This window comes from Tamandua tetradactyla, chromosome 13, assembly GCF_023851605.1.
Source record: "Tamandua tetradactyla isolate mTamTet1 chromosome 13, mTamTet1.pri, whole genome shotgun sequence".
Taxonomy (NCBI): Eukaryota; Metazoa; Chordata; class Mammalia; order Pilosa; family Myrmecophagidae; genus Tamandua; species Tamandua tetradactyla.
Genome location: NC_135339.1, coordinates 86,964,577 through 86,984,660, shown reverse-complemented (window position 1 = coordinate 86,984,660; position 20,084 = coordinate 86,964,577).

Here is a 20,084-nt window from a genome sequence, read left to right as displayed (position 1 = left end):
CCAGCCTCTTGCACTGGCGGGGTCAGCAGGAGCCATGAAGATGCCCATGGTGGATTTCTTCTGGGGCAATTCTGCCTAGGGATTTTGGACATTTTTCCTAGCTGCATAGCCCCTAAACCTGGTTGCCTGACCCTTGAAGACACCCTGTGAGCTGCCCCACATCCTCTAAGGCACCTCTGTTCTGCTTTGAGGAGCAGGATTGGCTTCAACTGCTTGCACGGGGCTTCCTGATCTCTGCTCAGCAGTCTACAGCACACAGCTCTCTCCATTTTTCACTTGCAGCCCCTCTGGCTCTGGGATTCTGGTGGGAGGCTTTGGGAGTGGGCCAGGGACTGATTTGCGACTGAGCTGCTCATCTCCCTCTTTCAGGGCTGAGCTGCTGGTTCTCTCCTCCTTCCAGTGAGTGCCACAAGAGAGTGGCTCTGACCATGGGTGCTGGGGGCAGCAGGCCTGGCTTAGCATCCTGGCCCCTTGGGGCTGTGTGCTCTTGGGTGAGTTACTCAGCCTCTCTGAACCTTGGCTTGTCTGCCCAGCAACAGTTCCTCCTTCTAGTGATGGAGTGTACCATTCATTCATGACACATTGAGGGATGGGCTTGGGTTTCCAGGGGCCTCATCAAAGTTTTTTCAGGGTTTTTCTGGGACTGCTGTGTGGGTTGAAGTGTGTCCTGGCTGCAGGTGGCAGCTTGGCTGTGACATACAGAGGGCTTGTCGGCGTGGTGGAGAGGGGCCAGCGGACCTGGGGCCCAGCCTCTGGATGCCGTGGGGGGAGGTGAGGCGTCGAAGCCCCGCCAGCTCTTGTACCCAGCTGGGCATGAAGGGAAATGTGCTGCGGACACTGTTGGTTAGTGAACAGCTCAGGTTCCTTCTTAGCTCAAGCTAGTTTGAACTAGGCTTTTTCATATTTCAGCGAAAGAGTCCCTGAGCAATGTAGGATGAAATGGGAAAACACAGGGTGAGTGCTGCGCCCGGAGCCCGGGGCAGGTGGGCCACTCTTCCTTTCCCAGACCCTTTCACTGGACAGTGTGATGAGACGCAGGAGCTCGGCGGCCAGCCCGCCTGCCCGCGCCACAGAGGCCCCAGGCCAGGCACAGTGCAGTCACCCTGGCTACGTGCAATTTTGAATTCCCCTTGACACTGCTGTGGACATTTTCCATGCCATTAATTTTCTGAGACAGCCTGATATTTAACTGCTAACAATCCAAAATGAGGCTTTCCCAGGGTTCTGTTGGCCAGCTGCCTGCTGCCTGACATTTAGGTTGTTTTCCACTTTTCACGCTATGAATTTGGCTCTGGAAAGTGGGTCCTGGGGGTCGGCTTGTTATTCCAGCATTCTGGGGGTGCCCAGCGGGAAGCCTAAGGAAAGTCTGTGGGGAAGTGGGGGCCTGTACCCCAGCTAGCATGGCAGAAGAGGGACCCTGAAAGGGAGAAGGTAGCAGGCTGCACCCCAGACCCCGGAGAGAAGGGGCCTCCCTGGGTGGGTGGGGGCAGAGGCCTGGCCTGAGGCCCGGGCGTCCCCTCGGCGGGCGGACAGTGCTGACGGGTGAGGCCCAGGGGCTGCCATCGGCTCCTGTCACCAGTGTCCGGCGTCCATGGCCCCGTTCGGCCCCACCTGGGGCCAGTGGGGACTCCTTGCAGCGAACGCCGAGCGCCTCGTTGTTGGAGCAGACGTGACGGTCATCTAGCACTGTTAGCACAATCCGCTTCCCATCATCCCTAGAGCTCATCTTACTGAAATAGGCCAGACTGTCATAGGCCACAGCTTTTCTGGCATATTCCTCCTGAATAGAAAGTTGACAGGCCATTTCCTGTATTGGACAGATCCCACGGGGGCTGCTTCCCGTGAGCCGATGGCTGGGGTGAGACCCCAGCCCAGGGACCATGGCTCTAGGCAGCATCTGGGCACCCGGTCTGCTCTGTTTATTTACAGATGGCTGGTCCCAATGGAGCAAGAGGTCAGGTTGTCCCCAAGAACCTGGGTTCCTTTGAGGAAGGAAGGGCTTCCTTTGGGGCCTGAGGTTCTGGGTTTTTTGAAGGATGTGGCTTCAGAAGTGGCCCTGTTGGTGAGGAGCTGAGATCTCTGGTTTGCACAGAAAGTTCTTCTGCGCCGTCCCCTCCTAGGAGCTGAGGGACCGGTGAGGTTGGAGGCTGGACCTTCTCTCCTCTTTTGACCTTGGCACCTGAGGCGTGGGGTGGTAGCCGGTGGCGTGACCCCGTGGGATTTTCCTTACCTGCACCTCTCCCATTTTAGTTGGCCAGTGCTGTCCTGGCAGATACCACCCAGCGGGCTGGCTTAGACAACCAGGATTTATTGACGCATGGTTTTAGAGACCAGAACTTCCAAATCAGGGTGTTGAACAGGCTGTGCTTTCTCTTGGAGTCTGTAGCGTTTCTGGTGTTGGCTTGTAACAATCTTTGGGGCTCCTTGACTTGCTTCTCTGCCTCCATCACACGGTGTGTCCTGGGTCTCCTCCTGCAGCCTCCCCAGCCTTCTGGCTTTTATAAAAGGCCTCCAGCAACACGGATGAAGGCCACCTGGCTCAGGTGGGTCATACCTAAACAGGATCTTTGCAGGTGGCTGGCATCTGCTGGTCCCTTGCTTCTGGACTCCATTGCTCTCAGCCTCTGTTCCTGTGGGGGCTCCTCACTTTGCTTCTCTGGGGCTGGCTTTCATCTCTTGGCTTCCCTTGTCTCTCTCCAGATTCTGGCTTCCTTAACATCTCATGTGATATCTGCTGGGCTCCAAGCGTCTCCAAACATCCAGGCATCTGTGTCAGCTCTGGGCTTTGTCAGCTCTGAGGCGTCTGTCATTTCTCTAGGCTTTGTCGTTTCTGAGGTTTCTCCAAAATGTTTCCTCTTTTAAAGGACTCCAGCAAACTAATCAAGATCCACCACCTAATCAATAGTCACACCCACAATTGGGTGTGCCTCATCTCCATGGAGATAATCTAATCAAAAGCTTCCAACCTACAGTATTGAATTAGGATTAAAAGAAACAGCTGCTTCCACAAGATTGGATCAGGATTAAAACATGGCTTTCCTGGGGTACATAATACTTTCAAACTGGCACGGGGGTCTTTGGGCAGGAGATGGGCTTATTGTTGAGGAACTGTCAGCTGATTCCTGCTAGGAGCTGGGTAGAAGTCAAATCCCATTTTAAACATCTCCATCTTCTGAACCCATTCAAATCCTCCTCCCAGTATCTGCCAGTGGGAGACAAGCCCCCTCCCTCCCGAGTATAAGGACTGGGGATCCCCTCTTCACCCCTGTCCCCCGTATCCAGGTGATATTACAGATTTGTGAACTTGGGTATAGACATCCTGTCCTTTATTTCACTTTGAAGAGCTGTTCCAGCCCCTGCCTCTGGGCACACTCCCTGGAGGGGTGGGAGGTGGGTGTCGCCCACAGACCCCTGACCTCTTCAGGGGCTGTTCACTGCAGCTATGTCCGTGCTTCCCCTCAGGCATAACCCCCCTCCTGGCTGCTTTGGAGGACTGCGGCCTTGACCCTGCATTGGGATCGTGTTGGGGCCTGCAGGGGCCAGGGGAAGGGGTTTCCTGAGAGGTGGCACCTCCCCTGCTGGCTGCAGGTCTGCCGTGGGGGCCCCTGGCTGCTGCCACCACCTGGTGCCCCAGCTGCCCCTGCTTTGGGGTGAAGATCTGGTGAGGGGGCAGCCTTATTATTTTGGGGGGGGCCCACCTTCTGGGGCCCTTACCTTTCTGCACAACCTCCTCCCCATTCTCCCACCCCAGTCCCCCCGCCCCTGCCCCAAGTGGGTGGAGACCCTCGCCTGGACTGGAGTCAGCCCTTCCTCTGGGAATTGACTGTTTTGAGGGCATGGAGGAGGGGGTGGGGGTGCACCCTCCCTGCCTACTTCTTCCTGAGCTGCTGGGGAGTTCCTGCGAGCAGGGGGCATCTCCCTGGGGGATGGTGAGCTCCTCGCGGGTGGGCACCAGTGCTGAGCAGGCATCTGGCACAGTGTGACCCTGGCCCGGAGGCTGCTCAGGTTCAATCTCCCCGTCTGTGAAATTGGCGCCCTACTCCTGCCTCCTGGGCTGCCTCTCATGACCTTCCAATTCAGCCCCTGCACCCCCTGAGGGGCTTCCCTGGCAGGGCTGAGACTGGCTGGGGGCTGGCAGGGGCGAGTCGGCTCAGTGCGGGCTTGTCTTACCCAGCCCTTCCCAGGGGCAGGAGGCAGCTGCCTCAGCCAGGCCCAGTGTCCTCCTTAGCCCTGGCTTGTCCGTGCAGGTTCCGTCTTTTCTGCTGGGTGGGCAGTTTGATTAGGCAGCGTCTCCTTGGCTCTGCCTCCCCCGACCCCTGTAAGTTTTTATTGGGCAGGCTTTATAAGTGTGGCAGCCTCCCCCTGCTCACAGAGTCGACTTGTTATATTTATGGCTCTTGGAAAACTCCCCGTCCGGAGGCTGGGTCCGGAGGCTCTGCCAGAGCCCAGAGCTCTCTGTCCCTCAGCAACAGTGTCCCTTTTCTCAGGGCTGGTGTTTCAGCCGGGCTTTGACTGGCCACAGCATCCATGGGCAGCCATGGGCGCTTGGTGACCCGCTGTCCCTGCCACCATGAGAGGTCCAGTTCTGTCACTCTTCCAGAAGAGACATGTTTCACTGGGGACAGCGAGAAGAGTCTGGTGCTGTTTAAAGTAATTATGTATTATCAGCTCCTTTCTTTTTAACCTTCCATAGGAAGGAAATGGAAGGATCTGGAACCTGTTTTCTACCCTCAAGTTGCAGAATTCAAAATCACTTTGCTGTGACCAAGGAGACCCTTTTATAACATTTGCAGAACTCAGAATTGTCTGGGATGGAATTGCTCCCTGTGAGTAGGGCATGAGAGCCAGTGTGTGTTTCTTCCTGCCACTGTGAAAAATTGCCACAATCTTAGTGGCTTCACACAGCAAAGATTTATTCTCTTACCCTTCTGGAGGTAGGAAGTCCAAAAAGAGTCTCACTGGGCTCACGCCAACGTGTTGCTGGGCTGGTTCCATCTGGAGGAACCTGGGGAGAATCTGCCCTTTGCCTTTTCCAGCTCCTACAGGCAGCCAGCATTCCTAGGCTCATGGCCCCGTCCTGTGACTTTGAAGCTGGCAGCACAGCATCTTCAACCCTCTCTCCATCCCTGACCTCCTGCTTCCACCACCACCGCTCCTGCTACTGACTGAGCCTCCTGCCTCCCCGGTGATGACACTGCCCCCGCCCCCGACACTCCCGGGTGGGTCCTCATCTTCAGAGCCTTAACGTCATCACAGCTGCAACATCTCTTTTGCCATATATGACAGGTTCTGGGGTTTGGTGGGGACTTCTTTGGGGGAAGTTGATTGCTCAGCAGGCCACAGTGCCTCCCCAGGCCTGGCGCTCCCACCCTGTTCCCCACCCTGCTAGGTGAGTGGGTGGGGCTGCGCCTCACAGCACAGAGGCACCCAGAACTGGGTCCTTTGCTCTGGGTTCTAAAGTGAAGACGGGAGCTGACCGGGCCCTGTCCATTCCAGGTCCATCCTGTCCCGCCCAGCTCATATGCACGCCCTGCCCACAGGCTCCCTGCATGGCGACTACGTGCATGAATGTTGGCCCCAAAGAAAACCCACGTTTTAGACCAGGCTCTGCCACTTTCCTGAGGTTATATAGTCTTAATAAGTTGCTTAACATCCCGAGTCTCAGGTTTCAATAAAATGGGGATAAAAATAGGCCCAACATAGGCTATTTGTAAGGATAAAATACAACTCTGTAAGCATCAGCCGTGGGGTAGGGTGTATTATTATTATTATTATGAGCTATAGGGCAGAACCCCAAGTCTGTGAGTCTCTGAGGAAGGACACTGAGTTGCAGAGGCACCCCTGCTCTCTGCCTGTGGTGCCCAGGCCTCTGTGCCTGCTCCATTTCCCCCTTGCTCCTCTGTCTGAGCCAAACCTTACTCATCATTCTGGGCCCAGCTCTGACATCACCACTTCCAGGAAGCCTTCTTTGACTGTGCTGTGCGGAGCCGACTGCTTCTGCCCTAGGTTCACACTGACGTGTCTCAGGGAGGTTTCCTGTGTGGGCAGGGCTGGGGCTGGGGTGGGAGGAAAGAGCCTGGGCAGCCTCTGCAGCTTGGGGTTGGAGCCCTGGGCCCACTGCTGTCCAGGCAGGGTGTGACGCCGGCACGCTGACCCTCCGCGGTGCTGCGGGTCTGAGGGAGCCTGGGCATGGGAAGCCCTGACTCGGGGGTCTTGTGTGCGTGATGCTCTCCATACATGGCAGGGACGCATGGTGACATGTGGACATCTCAGCCCCGTGAGGCAGAGGAGCTGAAACGCCACGCGTCCCTGCTGTCGGTGGAACCACGCCCCTTGAAGGCTCATCTCATGCGCGTTGGGCCCTGCTAATGGCCATTTTTGAGGAGGAAAATGGGGTGACAAATTAATGTAAGGAAGCTCTTCAAGTGCAGGGTGGACTGTGGGAGGCCTGGGGGTCCTTGGTGATGTTGGGGGACAGGCCCTGCCCTAGTGGTTTTGGTGTCTAGGTGGGGAAGTTTTCCCTCTGGCTGCGATGCTGTGTCCCCCTTCACCCCCTGCCGAGCCCAGAGCTCCTGGTTAACAGGGGGTGGGGGTGGGGCAGTAATCCCCGCAGGGGGCTGAATGGCCCCTCAGTCCTCCTGCCCCCACTGCCTTATCACATGGCCTTTGTCCTGACCTGCCTCTTTGCCCCGATTGTTTGGCTGCTGGCCCCAGGAGCCAAGTCCTGTCCCGAGGCTGTACCCGGCCCATAAATACCTTGTTAAAATCACTGGTGAACAAGAATACTTTATGTCGGTGGTGGCTGCACCTCAGCCAGTAAGTCTGCCCTGACAAAGGGCTGGGGGGCCGTGGCCCACCCCACAGGCTTCCAGGAATCCCCGGGCCAAGCCCTCTGCAACCCCCTAATTGGGGTTTCCGCGCTTCCTGCCAGGAGCTGCGGCCCCGGGGAGGCCTCCCCTGGGTCCTGCTGGGTTCAACCCTGGACCCCTGTCTCCATGACAAGCAGGACTCCCTGGGCTGAGGGTACTGGGGGGTAGGGCTACATACTGTCGATGTTTTCCACTTCTTTCCATGTGCGGGCTCCCCAGGCAGCCTTGAGCCTCTCGATTCCCAATCCTTAGCAGGAACACCCTTCCCACCGAGTTTTCTGTTTCATCATCTTTCTTGGTCTCATTCCGAGTTTGTAGCCCCTACTCCCAGGGAGGAGGGGGCTTTGATGATGACCCAGGGGAGGAGCCTGGGAGCTAGGTGGGCTAGGACTTTGGATGCTCCCTGTCCTGGGATAAATCATGTGGCCCCCAAATATATGTTCAGGTCCTCACCCTGGTACCTGTGCATGTGACCTTATTGGAAATAGGGTCTTTGCAGACGTAATCAAGTTAAGATGAGGTCATCCTGGATTGGGCAGGGGTGGTAGTGGTGGTGTCTAAATCCAATGCCTGGCGTCCTTGTAGGAAGAGGGAAGACCACCTGGGGAGAATGGCATGTGATAACCAAGGCAGACAGTGGAGACAGGAGTCCACGAGCCAAGGACACCAAAGATGTCCTGTAGCCACCAGAAGCTGGGAGAGACCAGAAGAGCCCAGAGGAAGCACAGCCTGTTGATGCCCCTATTTCAGACTTCTAACCTTCTGAATTGGGAGTCAATGAAGTTGTTCTTTTAAGCCACCAAGTTTGTGCTCTTTTGTTATAGCAATCCCAGGAAATGAGCAGAATCCCAGAGAGAAGGACAGGTGGGAGTGTCCACAGGGCTGGAGGAGAGAGGAAGCAACTGGGCAGGGATGGGGGAGGGGTGGGGGGGAGGCCGAGACTCTCGTCTCAGAGTTGGACCTAGACATGGAGGGGAGAAGTTGTAGGCACAGTGGAGAGTACAGACTCTGTCACTAAGGTTTGGGGCTAAGAGCCAGTCCTTTGCTTCCCAGCTGTGGGATTCAGGCCATGTCCCTGCCCTCTCTGAGCCTGTTTCCTTATTGTGAAATGGGAGAAATAATACAAATCATGCTCTGCCTGACTTACAGATTTCATGGGCAGATGCCCCATGTAGTCACCCAGAACCCCATGCTCAGAAGGGCCCCCCACATGGCTTATTGCTCTGCTGTCATCATCTTGAAAAATCTTAATAATCATAAGTAAAGGACCTGGCACTTTCATCCTGCACTGAGACCTGTGACAGTATGTAGTGTGTAGACAGTATGTAGCCAGTCCTTGCCCATGGGGATGCTTTGTGGACTGCAGGGTGCTCACCCAATGGAAGGCAAGGATGGCTGGAGCACAGCGAGCCATGAGGAGAGTGGTGGGGGGTGAGGGCTGTGTGTCCTGTGATGGTGTATGGGGGCGGTGCAGATGGCATAGGACCATAGGGGCACCATAAAGGCTTTGGCTTTTACACTGAGAGAAATAGGAAGCCACAGAAAGGCTTGTACAGGAGAGCAATTATCTGATCTAAATCGTAAGCAGATCAACTTGGCTGCTGTGCTGGAGTTGGACTACAAAGGTGGAAGCAGAAAGTCCAGTTAGGACATTGCTGAGAAATTCAGGCAAAAGATGTTGGTCACTCAGAGTAGGGTGGGAGCCGTGGTCGTGGGAGGTGATGGAATTCTGAATATGGTTTCAAGGTGGAGCCAACAGGGTGTGCTGGTGGACTAGATGACACCCAGAATTTTTGGCTTGAGCACCTGGAAGAATGGTTGAGGAAGTCTGTGGAGGGGGCCATGTCAAGGGGGGAAGATGAGGAGGTTGATTTTGGTACGCTGGGTCTGAGATGTACTGGTAGAGAGCCTCCAAAGACAGCCAGTGACGTTCCTCCCGTCTGGTACCCCGTGCTGCTCTGCTGTATTTTCCCCTCCCCTGGATCAGGGCTGGTCTTGTAGCTGCTTTGTCCAAAGAAGCTGGGGGAAGTGGTTCAGTGCTAGTTTCTTGCCAGCTTCCAAGATGCCTGGCAGCTTCTGCCTTTGCTGTCTTGGAACCTAGCTGCCACACTGTAAGAAAGTTCAAACAGACCACAGGAGGAGGAGAAGCTCATGAAGGAAAGCCCTGTGAGGGGCTCCAGCTGATATCATATGGGGCAGAAGAGCCACCCAGATGAGCCCTGCCCAAATTCCAGATCAGTAGAGTAAAGAGAAAGAATGAATCATTCTATTAGGTCATTAAGTTTTGGGGTAGTTTATTACACAACAAGAGATACCTGATACAGAGGTCTATTGGCCATCCAAGCAGAAATGTGTTGCCTAGACAGCTGGACACGTGAGTCCAATGTTCAAGGGAGAGAGCCAGGCTGAAAATGTAGATTTGGGAGCTTTGGACACAGAGTTGATATCAAAGCCTTGAGACTGAATGGGATCAAGGTTGAGTGGAGAAAGGAGAGCAGCTGACCCAGGACTGAGAAACAGTGAAGCTGAGGAAGAGCTGGCAAAGGAGAAAGGCAGGAGTGTAAGGGCTGGGCTCCCCTGGCACCCACGTGCCAGCCTCTCCATGACAAGCTGAAGAACATGGGGTCCCCATCTCCACTCCTCCTTCTTTGCTTGGTGATGGCCTCTCTAAGAAGATTTCCACTTCTCCCTGTCACATTCAGCTGAGCGCACCAATGGTGGTTCTGGTCCCCTGCCATCCTGTCCTTTCTGGGTTGGGGTCCAGCGAGCAGCCTCACTCGGCCTCCCCCATCTCAGCCAGGGCTTGCTGGGGGTCCTGCACCCCGAGTCTCAGGCAGAGTCTTTGGTCTTCTGCTGACCACGCTGGGTGGGGGGAGGCTGCCCCTGCCATGTCCCTCCAAGAAGCTGGCCTGCCCAGCTGTGTCCCAGCTGGGAGGAACTGGACTTCTCCTTCCTCAGCAGTGACAGGAGTTGTTCTCAAACCTCCAAGGCAGGCAGAGAACAGGTTTCCCAGTGATGAAACATTCCCTTCTGCAGCCAGACTTCATGGCCCTGAGCTGGTCTTGGGGACAAACTAGGGCTCGAGCCAGACCGGGTGGAACCAGATCCCTACAGAAAAGTCAGGGGAATTAATTTCACTGATCTTATTCTCATAGAAATCCTGGAAATCTAATTTACTCATTTCTTTTTTTTCCTTTCTTATTCCACAGAAAGTTCGAGGCAGTTTCCATCAAGGACGCATGCTATAAATAGCGATAGAGACTCAGGACCAGACACCTACACAGGATGTAATATAATTCTAGTGTTGAGCTTACACACTTCTTCTGAGCTTCCTGGCAGTTGAAGTGAAAAGAGAAACATGTTTGAATCAGAATTCTTGCTTATCATCAGAAAGGAGGGAAATACCATTTCTTCAGAGGAAAGGAATTGCAAACTGGAGAAGGAGCTATCCCGAGGGCCTTCCTAGGGGGTTTCTCTCCAGGGTGCGAGAGGACCCAGCCTCAGGTGAGTCCTGCCGATGCTATATCATCAGGATTGTGTGAGTGTTGGAAGCCTTTCAAGGCAGGGACATGGTGCTGTTTGTGTCTGCAGCCCAGGTTCTCGATGCAGCCTCAGGCATATAGCAGGTGCCCAAGAAGTGCTTATGGGGTACCTGGCCCTCCCAAGGAGTCTCAGAGCCTTCCTGGCCTGCCCAGCTCTGTCACTAGACATCACCCCTTAGGGACATCTGGGAGAAAATATTCCAGAAATGACTGGAGTTCTTTTTCATGGCAGGAACCCAAGGGTTCCATCTTAGGGCCCTCTTTTCTTCCATCATGCTGTCCTGGGAAGTGGCTCTGAAGGCTGGTTGTGTGGGTGAGAGGCTGAAGCCCATGAGTCCCTTAGGGAATTAAACCGTACCTGATGCTGTGGTTCCTGTGGTTCCTGGCAGGGTTCCAGATGGATTGGACATCCCAGGAAGGGGCCGTAGTGGGCAGGGCTGGAGCTGGGGCCAGGCAGGCTGACCATTAGGAGAGGCAGGGCTGGGCTGATGTGGGGGCAGGAGACAGACAAGATGGGTTTGAACCCCAGGTTTCAGGATCTCTAACTGGCTGAGTCTAGACAAGTCCTTGAGCTTCTCTGAGTACCTATAGGATGAAGTTACAAGGTGTGCTTTTTACTGAAGTTAGAGAATATAGTATTCAGCACAACATGTGGCACTTAGTAAGTGATAGCTGTTGTGATGATGATGACTATGGTAACAGTGAGTATGGTGATGATGGTGATAGTGACAATGATGATGATGATGGTGATGACAATGGTGGTGATGATGGTGGTGATGGCAATGGTGGTGATGATGGTGATGATGGTGGTGATGATGATGATGGTAGTGATGACAATGGTGGTGATATGGTGGTGATGGCAATGGTGGTGATATGGTGGTGATGACAATGGTGGTGATGATGGTGATGATGGTGGTGATGATGGTGATGATGACAATGGTGGTGATGATGGTGGTGATGGCAAAGGTGGTGGTGATGTGGTGATGACAATGGTGGTGATGATGGTGGTGATGGTGGTGATGATGATGGTAGTGATGACAATGGTGGTGATATGGTGGTGATGACAATGGTGGTGATGATGGTGGTGATGGCAATGGTGGTGATGATGGTGATGATGGTGGTGATGATGATGGTAGTGATGACAATGGTGGTGATATGGTGGTGATGACAATGGTGGTGATGATGGTGGTGATGACAATGGTGGTGATGATGGTGGTGATGGTGGTGATGATGATGGTAGTGATGACAATGGTGGTGATATGGTGGTGATGACAATGGTGGTGATGATGGTGGTGATGGCAATGGTGGTGATATGGTGGTGATATGGTGGTGATGACAATGGTGGTGGTGATGGTGATCATGATGATTGTGGTGACAATGATGATGAAGAGAGGAGGAAGGGAGAGAAAGAAGAAGAAGGAGGGGAGGGGGAAGAAGAAGAGGAGAAGAGAGGAGGGAGAAGGGGGAGGGAGAATAAGGCTGTCTGGTTTGGCTGCCCATGTCGGTGCTGTAGGAAGGAGAACCTATGCGTCCATGGCCTGGTCTTGTTCATCCAGCCTGGGCCCTCAGGATGAAAGCTGGGTCCTTGTCTGCCCTCAAGCCCTCCCTATGATGACAGTCTCAGATGGGTTCGTGTCTCTCTGGAATTCCAGGCTTCCCCTTGGGTTGGTGGGGTCTCCTTCAGAAGTACCTTCTTGAGTACATCTCTGGCAGAAGATAAAGGGTTGGGTGGTCTGGGCCAGACCTCAGAAGCTTCAGAGCCAGCCAGAAAATACAGATGGGGTCAAGTGAAATAGGAGCTGCTGGGAATTGGGGAGAGCTGGGCTTTGGACAGGCCAATCTGAGGGTGCTGTGTTGGAGGATGGTGGAGGAAAGAACGGGAGGGGACTGCTGGGAAGGTCCTGGAGGACCTAGTGGTCCAGACTTCTTCTCTTCCTCGGCAGGATTCCACTGCCCCTCTGGTGTGGGTGGGAACACACACCTTGAGCATGTGTGCTATTCTAATATGCATCTGAGCGTGGTACTTGATTTTCGCTCTTTGTCCTCCCTCCTCACTCCCATACCCCTTCCTGTAAGAATAGCCACTTCAGAGCATTTATACCCTTCCAATCCATGGTTCATTTATTTAAATAAAAGTAACACTTTGGAAAATATATAGTGCTACTTTGTGTATGTTTTAAAATCGACAAAAATCTCATTTTCCTTCTTTCTTTTCCCCCCAATCTTATGTTTCAAGATAGGTCCTCATGGCTATGTGTAAACCTAATTCAGTACAAATGGCTGCTGTGTGGAATTTCATTTATGTGAATATACTTTAAAATAAAACCATTTGTCCATTTCTTAGAAATGGGCTTTCGGTCTCCCCCTTACTGGGCTAAGCTGCCTTGTGCGCCTCCCTGTGGGCTGGGCGATAACGTCTTTGGGGCCCCCATCTGGGAATCGCTTTGCTGGCACCAGGCGATGCAGAGTCCATTCAACCGCATACTGCGAGGGCCCCCCTGGAATCTACCCCCCACCGCGGAACAGGGACCCCCGGTCTGCAGGCTCACAGCTGCTCGGGGTAGTACTTGACCGCCTGTTCTCTGCTAATTGGAGAGCTGGGAGAGGCATCTTGTTGGAATTGATGTCTCTGGTTATTAGTGAGGTAGAGAGTCTCTTCACTTACTAATCAGACAATAGCATTTCCCCTGCTCTTAATTCTGTATTCATAATCTTTATTCATTTTCTTCAGGGGTTTAGTAGCTTTTAATTCCTGATTTTTTTTTGAGATAATTTTTTAAATTTATTTTTTATTATCAAACCAAAACAATATACAACATGAACATTCTTAACATACGAACATTCCATGCATAGTGTACTCAGTGGCTCACAATATCATCACATAGTTGTATATTCATTGCCATGAGAATTTTTTAGAATTTTGCATCATTCCAGAAAAAGAAAAAAAAAAAAAGAAAAAACTCATGCATACCATACCCCTTATCCCTCCCTCTCATTGACCACTAGTAATTTCCAACTGCTCAACAGATTTTAAACTTTGTTCCCCTATTTTTTCCATACTCCTTACCACTCCCTTTCATTGTTCACTAGTATTTCAAATCTCAGTTTATTTTAACATTTGTTCCCCTTATTATTTATTTATTTTTAATCCATATTTTTACTCATCTGTCAATATCGTAGATAAAAGAAGCATCAGACACGAGGTTTTCACAATCACCTATAAAAGAGGGAAGCTTGGCCAAGAGCCCTGGCGTGTCACGGGGCCTCTGAATCCTGACGATGAAGCCACCTCCCCCTCCTTCTACCATTAATCCAGTCTGGGGTTGGAGAGGGCCTGCAGAGCCCTGAGTCTGTGTGTGTGGCTGCCCTGGCAGGTGTGGGTGGGCCCAGGGCAGTTCAAGGACACGCTGCGGGGAGAGGGGCAGAGGGAAGTGGGGCTCACACACGGCGGGTGGCAGGACCCTTCACATGTGGACAGGAGGCTGGACAAATGTAAAGCTTACAAGGAAAACTCACTCAGGAAAGGCTTATTAAATGTTAGTAATAATATAATTAGTAGCAGCGTCAGCTAAAACCTTCTAATGAGACTAGTTGTGGGTCCAGTACTTTCAGGTATTAACTCATTGAATCTTCACAACAGTGCATACAGTAGGTGCTGCAGGTATCCTCAGATACAGAGACCGAGGACCAGAGGGATCAAGAATGGTGTCCAAGTGGTCAATAAGTGGCAGAGGTGGGAGCAAGTCCGGGGGACCAGAGATAGTCTGCCCCAAGTCCACGCTCTTAACCACCACGTCGCCTTGTCTCTCCAAAGGAGTCGACACCTTTGGCAGAGTTGAGGGGCTCCCTACCCTGCCCTGTTTGAGCCCACGCCCCCAGTCTTCCCTTTCTCACCCTGTTGGCAGAGATGGTCACCTCGTTTCCAGATTAGGTAGAGCTGCCTCCCCTTGCAAGTCAGCTGTCAGTTTGTTTTCCATTTATTGGCCTTGAGAGAAGTGGGAGTGAGGTTTCTGGCCCCAGATACACAGCCTGTCATTTAAAAATAAAGTGGGTATCAAGAAGCCCAACTCAAACTGGCTTAAGCAAAATATGGACTTTTGTTGGTGCCTATTTCAACTCTTTAGTCATGGTTTAATCCAGGGCTCAAATGATGTTACCAGGATGTAGCCTCTTTCTGTCCATTTCTTGGCTCTACTTTTTGGGGGTTGGCTTATTTTCAGGCAGACTCTCTTCTCATGGGCACAGAATGGCTGCCAAATCTCCAGTGACTATAGCCCTTCTCATTTATATCCAGTGGGAGAGTTGAGTCTCCTCTCGTCGCTCCTATGGAAGAAGGGGCCTCACTGACTCTGATTGGCTTGGATACCCATTCCTGGACCAACCACCAAGGCTGGAAAAATAGAACATGCAGGATGGAGAATAGAGCAGGACGGTAAATCTTCTAAAGAAAAGTACTGGGCCTTTTGGTGAAGAAAGGGACAGTTTATCCTTCCTGTGGCTGAAATCAGGCTCAGGGTGCTGTTGATGGTTGCCTCTGCTGTTTGGTTCTTGGAGCCCAGCCTCAGGAGAAAACCGGAGAGGTGTCCTCCCGGAGCATTCATGGCCTGGCTAATTAACGTCCAGGCTGGGCCAGGATGTGGAACTGTTGTCAGCACTCCTCGAGCTTATGCTTGTGTTTCTAAGCGCAGACGTCTTAGGAGCTTTGACTTTGGTTGGTTGGTTTGCGTCTAGTCCTGGCTTTTGGTCCTCCTTAAGCTGCAGAACTGCTATGAACCAGGCCTGTAGGTGGAAATCCGGCACATAAAAGAGATGGGATCAAGATCACTGAGAGACAAGTGAGAGTTCTGCTCTTGAAGGGGCCAGGCCACAGGGCCCTCTTTCTTCAACCTGGTCTTGCTTCAGGTCGGCTTGTTGCCTGAAGACAGTGCCCCCTTCTTGGCCTTTTGCTTCGACGTATTGAGGAGACTGTGGTTGGCTTTCAAGGTAAGGGGCTGGGGAAGAAGATTCCTCCTGATGACTAAGGGGGTCTGTGCTGGGCCTCTTCCATTCCCCTCCCCATGGGCCCTCCCTGTCTGCCTTCCTGTCTGACCTGCAGGGACTGCCTCAGTGGGCCCCCCGGTCCCTGGCTCCCAGTTAGGCTTGGCCAGTGGGAGGCCCTGCAGGAGATGGTGGAAGGGAAGGGAAGGAGGTTGGGTGTTTCCCTGCTGGGATCTCTCCCTTCTGGGGTCTCCTGGGGTCTCAGCTGCTACTTGGTAGCCTTTCACAAAGCCTCTCTGTGCCCAAGAACCACTTCCTCCCCTTGCCTCTTCTGTAGCCTGGGCACTGCACTGACCTTGGTTTTTCTACCCTTCGTCCTTTGTAAATAATCGCTTTATTAAACTCTCCCCAATCACCGACCTTGCTGTGTCAGCGGCCTCCCTCCAGGGCTCTGCTGGTGCCGTGCCCCGGGTCCCTGCTCTGGGGCCCTGAGGTGGGGCAGGGCCTTGGAGCGGGGGGACTGGTGCCCTTCAGGAGGTTGGACCTTGGTCACCAGGCCCAGCCCTGGCAAAGAAGCCCTGCCCTGTGTGGCATGGGGGCCCCCACAAAGGAGCCTACTGCATTGTCTTGGAACTTGCTGTGCTGACCAGCGGGCACCAGTGGCCTGAGGCTTCCCAGCTGTGCTGCTCGGCGTAGCTGCCCGGGGCCTTGGCGGGACCTTTGGCGGGACCTTTGGCGGACGGGATAGCGTTGCCTGATAAAATGCAGGATACCCGGATCAATGTGAATGTCAGGTAAAGAGAGTGTTTTAGTATCATTTTGTCCCAAATATTGCATGGCATATACTTATACTACAATATTGCTTGTTGTTTATCTGACGGTCACACTTAACTGGGCATCGTGTATTTTTATTTGCTAGATCTGGCAACTGTAGCTGAAGAGGGAGCCCCAAAAATGACTGGGTCAATTTGCCATCAGTTAGTGGGTGGGAGAGCAGGTCAGATTTAATTTGTTTTTGGAAAATCCCCACCAGACCCACATAGAGCAGAGCTGCTCTGGCTAAAACAGGGTTGGGGGAAAGCCCATGCTTTCCTGTACCCCCATCCCCACCTCCTAGGGGTCCTTGAGAAATCTCGGGGGAAGGACTCCCTGGGACAGGGGCCCCGTTAAGAAGGGCCGTTGTTTACTCTGCTGACATTTCGTCAGAGTCAAACACGTCCTGTTTGCTTCCCATGCAAGGGAGTCATGTGGCCCAATCGTCCTATGAAATATTGCATCTTATGGCTAGTAGAACATTGCCCATCACTGAAGTAACATGTTTTGACTGAAAACTGGAAAATGCTGAGAAATGTAAAGAAGAAATTACAAACCATTCATTGCCCCAGTGTTGGGAGAGTCCACTACTGGCATTTGTGCATCTCCTTATGGTCATTTATATTATTGCTTCCATATATTTATGTACATATGTATTGTATTTTGAAAAAAAGTTAGAATCCTATCTCCATACTGTTTTATAATTTGCTTTTCACTTAATAATAGATTAATATTTTCCCATATCATTAAATATTCTTTCAACTATTAAGTTTATGGCTATAGCATTTTCCATCTTACTAATGGGCCATACTGGGTCAATTATTTTAATTTTCCTGGTTGAAATGGCAGGTTTTAGTTAAATCAGTTAATGAATTCATTCACTCGTGTGTTTACTGAACCTTCGCAGTGGGCAGAATGGATTGTCCTCCTTTGTTCAGCCGACGTGATCAGGCACATTGACTGACCACATCTGTCCAGAGGTGGAACCTGTGGTGATGGCTCAAACCATGTCTTGGCCTTTAGAACTCTACCCCAAATAGTCCTCACCAACATGAGAGATGAACCTCGCTCCTTTTCTCTGTGCTTTTAGAAAATCATAAAAACTTCACCGTAAAAAAATTAATAAAAAGCAACATGATGATTCATCCACTAGCAGAGTTTACACTTCCTGCTTTTATCCCACAGCTGCCTCCCCTGAGAAAATAAAATATGCTTCTCATTAGTGGAGCTTTATAAGATAAAGCTGTGCTCTGGGCTGTTTGCGCTAAAGGGGAAGAAAGAGATGAGGTGGTTTGATGTGTGGGAGTGAGCCAGGCTCTCGGGGTTCTGGGGGCCCCAGCTCCAGAGGGGCTGTGCAGGAAGGTGCCACAGGAGGGGCCCAGGGCCCGTGAGCATGTGACATGGGCCTGTCCCTTGACCGCCTTCTTGCCAGGCTGACGGATCCAATGGGGCAGCTGCTAGTCAACATGTATTCTTCAAGAAATTCTTGCAATTGTTCCTCCTCCCAGCTCTACCCCTTCTGCTGGGAAGCAGAACCCCAGCTCCATCTGCAACTGTTTGGGGACTTGGGACACGTATGAGCCTCGGTTCCTGCTTCTGAGAAATAGGCATAATAACTCCTACCCCTGAGGACCACGGTGAGCCTCACACGTAGATGCCCTTAGATCCTAATCTCTGCCTCCTTTTGTCTTTGCCGCTGACCACCTCTTTGAATGAGTCCTTCCTTTCCCACCTCTGTGCCTTTGCCCTCTGTTTTGGTTTGACCTTGGTTGGACATCCCTGCACTCCCCTCCCCGCCCTCACCAGAGGCTGACCCTGAGATTGGATTGAGTGGGTATATTTGGGAGATGCCCCCAGGAAGCACCAGCAGAGGGGTGGGCATATGAGACAGGGAAGGGACGGGGACAGTGAAGGGTGAGCTATTGGGACAGTCTTGCTTTGGGTAACTGGGGTGTAGCCCCCCCAGAGGACTCTGGGAGACTGTGCTGGCTCCTGATCCCCTCCCTTCCTACCCCAGGGGAGGTTGCTGGGACCTTGGAACTGAAAGACTGAGCACTGCCCCAGGGAGCCGGGATTCCCCAGTACTCTGGGAGGTGTCTGGGGCCAGGGCAGGACCCCATGACCCCAGGCACCACCAGCTGCCACCCTGTAAGGACCAGGGGCTTTGAATGTTCCCTTTCTCGTTACCAGGCTCCCTCCCTAAACAGCTGGGTTAGATTTTCTTCCACTGTGCTGGGCTCCTCTTTGGTAATTCACCTGCTCAGCTGTGCTCAGGCTGGGAGGAAAAGGACTGGCCCTCCTTCCTGGGTGGGCACGGCGGTGGAAGTGGGGTTGGCCTGAAGGTGAGCACTGCGTGGCCGTGGGGGGTGAAACAGGACAGGTTCCAGTGACCGCCGTCAGGCCAAGGTCCAGGCTGAGGCCTGTGCCCCCCCCCCCCCCCCCGCTCCCTGACTCTCTGCCTCAGGCGGTCTCTGGTGGCAGCAGGGGGCTTTAGGAGTGGCGTGTGGTTGCTGTACCCCACGGTCTGGGTGTTAGGGAGCCTTCCTAAATCCATGCGTGTGGGGTGAGGGTGTGTGTGTGGGACATGGGGTGAAAGGCTATACTGGAAGCGGGGGCTGTACCTCTGAGGGGCTCGATCACAGCTGTCCTCACAACAGGATGCTTGGGTTCAGGATTACCAGGGCTGGTCAGGCCAGGAGGACCCAAGGACTTGGGGTCCTAATGCACCCCACCCCTGGACTCCTGAGAGCAGACTCTCCGGGTCCTGGGGCCCAGCAGCCAGCCTGACTCTGAAGAGAAGCTGGGTGAGGAAAGGGCAGCGATGGGCTCCGAAGAAGAAGGGTGGCAGGGGACCCCCTGAGGAACCTCTTCCTGGGGCTAAGACGGGCCTGGAGATGGACTCCTGGTGCCCACGAGGAGGAACCAGAGGTCCAGCTGCTCCATCTCCAGCCCTGCATGGCTGGCTTGCAGGAGGACAGCCTTGGCAAGTGGACATCCTCGGGGAATTGGCACCAAAGGCCCCAGGTCAAACCAGGCAAACAGCTGTGGCCTTCTCTTTGGCCAGTGACCCTCTGGTTACGCTGACCCATGATTCATCCTGGGTGTCCTTGGCTTGTAGCTGCATCACTCCACTGTCTGCCTCTGTATTCACATGGCCTGCTTCCTTCTGTTTATCTTCTTATCAGGACACCAGAGATTGGATTAGGGCCTGCACCAACCCGTGGACCTCATTTGATTTGGTCACATCTGCAATGATCCTATTTCCAAATAGGGTTGCATTCACAGGTTTGGGGCTGTGGTAGTTAGATTCAGTTGTCAACTTGGCCAGGTGAAGGTGCCTAGTTCTATTGCTGTGGACATGAGCCAATGGTACATGAACCTCACCCGTTGCTCATTACATCTGCAGTCAGCTAGGAGGCATCCTTACTGCAATGAGTGATGTTCGACTTAATTGGCTGGTGCTTAAGTGAGAGAGCTCAACCTAGCACAGCCAAGCAGCTCAGCATACCTCATCTCAGCACTTGCTGCTCAGCCCAGGCCTTTGGAGATGCAGAAAGGAATCACCCCAGGGAAAGCTGCTGGAACCCAGAGGCCTGAAGAGGAGGCCAGCAGAGATCACCCTGTGCTTTCCCACATAAGAAAGAAACTCAGTGGAAAGTGAGCTGCCTTTCCTCTGAAGAACTAACGAAATAAATCCCCTTTTATTAAAAGCCAGTCCGTCTCTGGTGTGTTCCATTCCTGCAGCTAGCAAACTAGAACAAGGTGGATGTGAATTCTGGGAGCATTGTTCAATCCAGTACAATGGAGGAGGGGGCATGGGGCCTGAGCCTGGTGGAAGGGGCTGCGCCCTGATGCGCAGGGATGACGGGAAGCCCGTTCTGGC